We start from the raw sequence: 6,300 nt of genomic DNA, 5'->3' as shown, positions 1-6,300 counted from the left end.
AGAGCATCCCTACTTTGTGATGCATGTCAGGTCTCACACCACTTACCTGGTTTTATTGCAGAGGGGAACCGCCAAGCTGATTTACTCTCCTTACCTGTTCAACTCCCAGACCGCCTTTCCCAGGCCAAACTCAGTCACTCATTTTTTCACCAGAATGCTGCTGCGCTTGCCTGAGCCTTTGACTTGAGCACACGCCAAGCTGCTAGTATTGTAACTGTGTGCCCAGACTGCCAGAGGCACTCCTTCCCCTCCCTTGCGGGGGGTGTTAACCCTAGAGGGCTTGAGAGCCTTCAAATTTGGCAATCAGATGTTACTCATTTCCCTGAGTTTGGCAGACTTAAGTACATTTATTCTTCCATTGATACTTTCTCAGGTGCCTTGTTTGCATCCTGTCACACCGGAGAATCAACAAAGGACATTTGCTGTCACTTTGCAAGTGCTTTTGCGGTCCTGGGAATCCCCTCTCAAATCAAAATTGATAATGGCCCAGCATACATTTCCCAGAGGGTCAGAAATTTCCTTGCCCTCTGGGGGGTAACCCACAAAACAGGGATTCCTCACTCCCCTACGGGACAAGCCATAATCGAAAGAGCTCATGCGTCACTGAAGCGTCTTTTGTTGCAACAGAAAGGAGGAATGGGGAATGCTACTCTGGCAGAGAGATTTCAGAAAGCACTGTATGTTTTTAACTTCCTAAATTGCTCACGTAGAGATCCTAACCCTCCAATTGTGAGGCACTTTGGCAAAAACTCCAAGTTAGAGGTGTCAGGGTCCGCAAACATATGCGGGGAACCTGATGGTTCGTTTTGGAGATCTCAAAGCGCAAAAGACAACAGAGGACAAACCAGTTTGCTTAAACAAAAATTACACTTTTATTTAGTGCCCACAATGCGATAGTAGGGAGAGAAAATAGAGAATAGTGAGAAAGATAGAGAAAGAGGGGAAGGGGGATTATAGCTACCACGTGGAGAGTCGGAGGTCCTCAAGACGTAGAGATGCCCATAGACGTGATCTTCTCCAGTGGGGTGATCACAAAGGGTGCACGGGATCCGCAGAGTCTTTATAGGGTGGTCAGGAAGAGGACCAAGGCGAGTGGAATGGAGCCAAAGAGGGCACTGGGCCAGTGCAGGCACCTGCGTCAAAGTTGGGTGCTCAGGAACAAGCTCAAGCTGTGCCCTTCTAGCACGGTCAGTATAGTCAGCTCAGTCCACTGTAACGAGCTACTATTGTTCTTGCATTCCATTCTCATGGAGATGCGTATCAGTCCTCGGCAGGCGCCCCACCTCAGCCAGGCCAGGGGGTCTCTCCAGTCTCTCCGGGGGTCTTGGTTTTCAACCATCGGAGACAGTTGTGAGGCATAACACATCCTCGGACAGACTCTGACAAGAGGTTAAACAGAAAGCCCCGGTCCTTATTAAGGACATAGAAACAGGTAAAATCAAGGACCTTATCCCCTTGTCACATGGGGAAGAAGATTTGCTTGTGTCTCAACAGAAATTGGCCCAAGGTGGATTCCAGCCAAGAATGCGAGACCATTCAGAGAACCCTTGGACACCTCTCCTGAGGATCCTGGTCACCCTGACACTTCACTTGCTTCACCCTCACCTCTGCTCTCTCAGACTGCTGAATCCAGAACCACTGAGAGCCCACAACCACCCGAACCAGCCTCTGCCTGACCAGGGAGGACTCGTTGGTCTCTCGCCAACTCGTGAGCTGCAAGATCAACTCATTCCTGAGACAGCTGGTTCGGCCCTTCTTACAGCAAGCTGGAAGACCCAGAAGCAACCAGAAGACAGGTTTGGAGGACTAGCAGAGCGCTTAACCTGTCGCTGCCACAGTACAGTGGTAATAATGTTGATGATATAACACAAGCATTGCAAGATGCACGTATCCAGGCACAAAGTCCTTTAGAAAGAATAGCACGGTGTCAGTCACATCATTTGAGCTGTCAACCAGTAGTGACAATTGTTTGCTTATGTTGTAAGGTACAAACTACTCATAGAATTGCACATGATGTTGGCATTTTATGTTATTGTTGCTTTTGTGAAATTTACAGATCATTTACTCCATTTGCATTTATTAGAGAACAACTAGGACCCGAGGTTCTCCAACAGCATCTTTCTGGTCCTCCAGAAAGACGGGAATTTGATTTACCAGGATTTTTGCGAAGAATAGAATCCACAGGCCAGTGTGCTTTAGCTAGTGCTATATATCATCAAACAAAAGATAACTTGTTTGTTGAATTGTGGGATCGGCAAGCTATAATTAGAATGAGATGTGGAAAATATAAACATTAGCTCTTCTATGGCTGTGGATTCTTGGCAAAGGAGAGGTGGCAGCAATGCCACCCCTCCCAGAATGTAATGTGTGGCTTACACTTGCTCAAGCCTTAAATGAATCTACATTGTGCCTGTCTATGACTCCCCCCGGTGATCCTTTCCAGACTTGTTAATTACCATACCTTTGGGAAAAAGTGAATGGGATGCCTTATATAATAAAACAATGCACATGGATTGTGCAAATTGAGCCAGTATGGTGGTGCAATGATGCATATCACAAAAAGAATAACAGGCCAGCTGAGTGGTACTTTGCTAACGATAGATGATTAGGAGTAAATAAGGTTTCTGACTTTTTTACCCTTTCCCTACCGCCCTAGGAATTGGATATTTTTGGATCCATGCAGGCCTTTGCATGCTTCTTTTTAAATCATACCACTGGGCCTTTTGCTAACCAAAAATTTGACCTTGATGTTTCAGGCACAGGAATCTATGCCAATGCTTCTGCCTGGTGTAATCATACCATGCCTCAGCACATTACACCTGGAGTTGTTTCTATTGGTTTGATGGACAATATATTTTTGATATGTGGAAATAGAGCCTAGAAGGGAATACCAGGAAGGGCTATAGGAGGCCCTTGTACTTTGGGCTGACTAACCATGTTTCACTCCTTTCGGGGCAGCTTACCATCTCTACGCAAGCTGGCACAAGCAAAACGTAGCACACACATATATAGCCCAGATTGTGATGACACTGTTGAATCCTGGAACCTTGGAGCCCAAGTGTTTGCCTCAATTATTCCATCTATAGGCATTGCGCATGCATTAAAAACTTTGAATAACCTTGGCTGTTGGCTTGCAAAACAAACTAATGCTACTAGCTCTGCTTTAATAGACTTATTAACAGATGTTGACAGTGTAAGGCATGCCACGCTTCAAAACAGTGCTGCGATAGATTTCTTGCTTCTAGCTCATGGACATGGTTGTGAGGATTTTGAAGGCTTGTGCTGCATGAACCTTTTTGACAACTTTGTCTATTCATGCTAACATACAGGCCCTTCGAGACAGTGTAGCCAAATTGAAGGTGGTGGATGATAATGATTGGCTTGGACATATGCTTGGAGGATGGGGGCTTACTGGCTGGCTTAAGCATTTAGTTAAAACAGGAATTTATATTTTGACTGTACTGTTGCTTATAATGATGTGCTTGCCTTGTGTTTTGCAATGTGTGCAGAGACTGATTGATAAGTCTACAAAGAAAATCCTGCTGGTGGAACAGAAAGCCAGTTGTGGGAATACAGCTAGAGAGCCATGCTGGGAGCACTGCTCAGCTCATGACAGAAATGGACATATTAGCATTAGTAGGCCGCAAGCCTTGGCAATCGAAAGCAGAAGTTTGAGAAAGGAATGTAAGAGACAGCAATGTGCTTGGTACGATACGTGCTTAGCAAGCAGAACTGAGATAAGACAGTACATACCTGTGTTAGTGCGAGGCATGACTTAAGCAATGTACTTGGCAATATTACTTGTTATATAATGGAAAGGTATATAAACTCAGCTAGGTGTATCAATAAATTACTTCATGCATGCAACCCATGGAGTCCATGTCTCTTTGTCAATCGTTGTCAGCCAGTAACAGGGGAAGAAAGCGATTTGCACCAAAAAGGAGGGAATTATCAAGCACAGGTAGACTATCTCCAGAAATGTGTATTCCAACAGATTTTCGTCTGACAACACCTCCGTGATATGCATCCAATATGTAACTAAGATCAGATAATATGCGTTGCCAAAGATGTGTATTTCTGAACCAAATTCCAGTAAAAGAAATTAAGTATTCATCCCTTCCTGGAAAACTTTTCATCAGACTGGCAGCGAGAAAGAAAGATTCATGAATATGTTAAAGGAACAAGAGTGACAAAAGAACGAAAAAAACCCCTGTTCAGTCAGAAAACTGTATAAAATGGGACCCTGCAAAGGCAGAACTCGTGAACCGCGGGGCAATCGGAGCTATATAGTCCGATTCGCTGTTCACCCAGTGTCGATCCTGGGCTCAGCACTGTTTCGCTTGTGGTTTTTCCAAAACTCATATTTTGATTATTTATTAAATTGTCTTTAATTATTAATTTGGCTTATCTGTTTATAACAGTGGTAATAAACATCCAGTGTGTCTCTTCTGTAGCCCTCAGGCAAGAAACTCCAAAGAGCAAATGCAAAGCTCATTCTGCTTCTGCTGAAAGCAACTGGAGTTCTGCCACAGTCAGGAACCGGTGCATCTCTTAGACCTGTGAATCCTTAAATAAAAAATTCTAAGCAAAGAACCAGTTCCTTTGAAATACACACCAAATATACAAATCTTTGTTCCTGCAGAAGGAATTCCTGTCTTCATCTGGACTCTTTCTCCACTATTTGCCAGGAAGATCTTCATTAGTCTCTCCAAGAGCCTATGGCTGACTCAGTGAAAGCTGGGATGCCCAGTTTGCTCCATGGCAAATACCTCCAAAACTAGGAAAAATCTAATGTTTAACCTGGCATCATGGTTTATATGCCCTGATGGAGATTACAAATGCCAGGGACCAGGACAGACATCAGGGTGCTTGTGAACAACATTTAAAATGCATTATTAATTGGAATTAGGAAAAATTAGATAATTTGGAAAATAGAAGTGTTGTTATCATTGGAACACACAGGACAACTGTAGCTGCTTATTGAACTGGACTGGGCTGTTAAACCCCAGACTGACAATGAAAGTGAATTCTTGGCTCCACTTGTCAGCATGGGACCTTTATACTCAGAAGCAGAATTTGGAGTCTAGAAAGAGGCACATTCTCTATGCCCCGTGTTCCATGTCCCTCCCATGTGTTCCCCATCCTGTAGCTACTCCCTTGCCTTAGTCCTTGCATGGCCTGGCCACAGCATGGACATAGACAGAGAGAAGAGCCATGGACAAGGGAAGGAGATCGTGCAGGTGACTGGAAATGGACAGGAAAAAAAACAAAACCCTATATATATATATATAAAAGGAATAAGTGACACATATGGAATGGAAAATGAGAAAGATCATAATATCTAGTTTAAAAATATATTGCCTAAAGTCTTTGAAACCTAAACTGTCTTGTGTCAGCATCTGTCAAGGGGGATCCAGCCATGAGAAAAAAACTTATCAAAAAACAAGCCCTGAAACTCCACTAGAAGCCTTTCTGCAAAGATTTGGGGCGGGAGAGGTTTGTGAGGATGTTTTTCTCCTTTTCCCGTTAAGGCACTGCCGGGGACTCTGCAAGCACGGATGCTCCGTGCCCGCTCGCCACTGTGATGGGCGCTGCCCTCCGCCCTGGCCCCGCATCACCGCTCAGCCCGAGTCCGCAGCAGCCCCTCTGGGTACCGTGGGAGCAGCCTCGGCACCGGCGGGTGCATGAGCGTGCAGGGAACCGAGGCACTAACTAAACCCCGGGAACGACTCCCAGGCCGGCGGGGCCCTGCTCGAGCCGTTTTATGAATGGAGCAGCCCCGTCCCCTGAGCCCCATCCCGGCTCCACCCCTGGTGGCTGCATGTGCAGGCTGAGGGTGCTCGGAGGGTGCGGTGCAGTGAGGAGAGTGCGCAGGGTGCATGGTGAGAGGGGTGTGCAAGGTGCGTGGCGTCTGAGGGGTGTGTGTAGTGTAGGGGTGTAGTGCAGAAGGTGTGCGGCATACGTCAGTGAGTGCAGAGTGTGCGGCACGGCGCGGTGCGAGGTGTGTTGTGAGTGGCGTGTGTGCAGTGCAGCGTATGTGGGGTTGTGCGATGCAGGGTGTCCAGCCCAGGAGCCGGAGGAGCCGCTGCTGCCCCTTGGGACTGGGCGCCATCGGGGACAAAAACAGCCGAGCAGTGTAAGGTAAGTAAGGGGGGATAAGGGTGAGGATTTTGGTTTCTCCTTGTGGTTGGGATGTGCAGGGAACTGGGGTGTAATCATGCTGTAATGTATGCACTGTCACATATAGACCTATCTGATCCAGGAAGCGAAGCATTGGTTTCTATTCAGAATTCAGATTGT

This window comes from Zosterops lateralis (genome assembly GCF_965231275.1).
Source record: "Zosterops lateralis genome assembly, chromosome: W".
Classification (NCBI taxonomy): domain Eukaryota; kingdom Metazoa; phylum Chordata; class Aves; order Passeriformes; family Zosteropidae; genus Zosterops; species Zosterops lateralis.
This window is presented reverse-complemented; position numbering follows the sequence as displayed.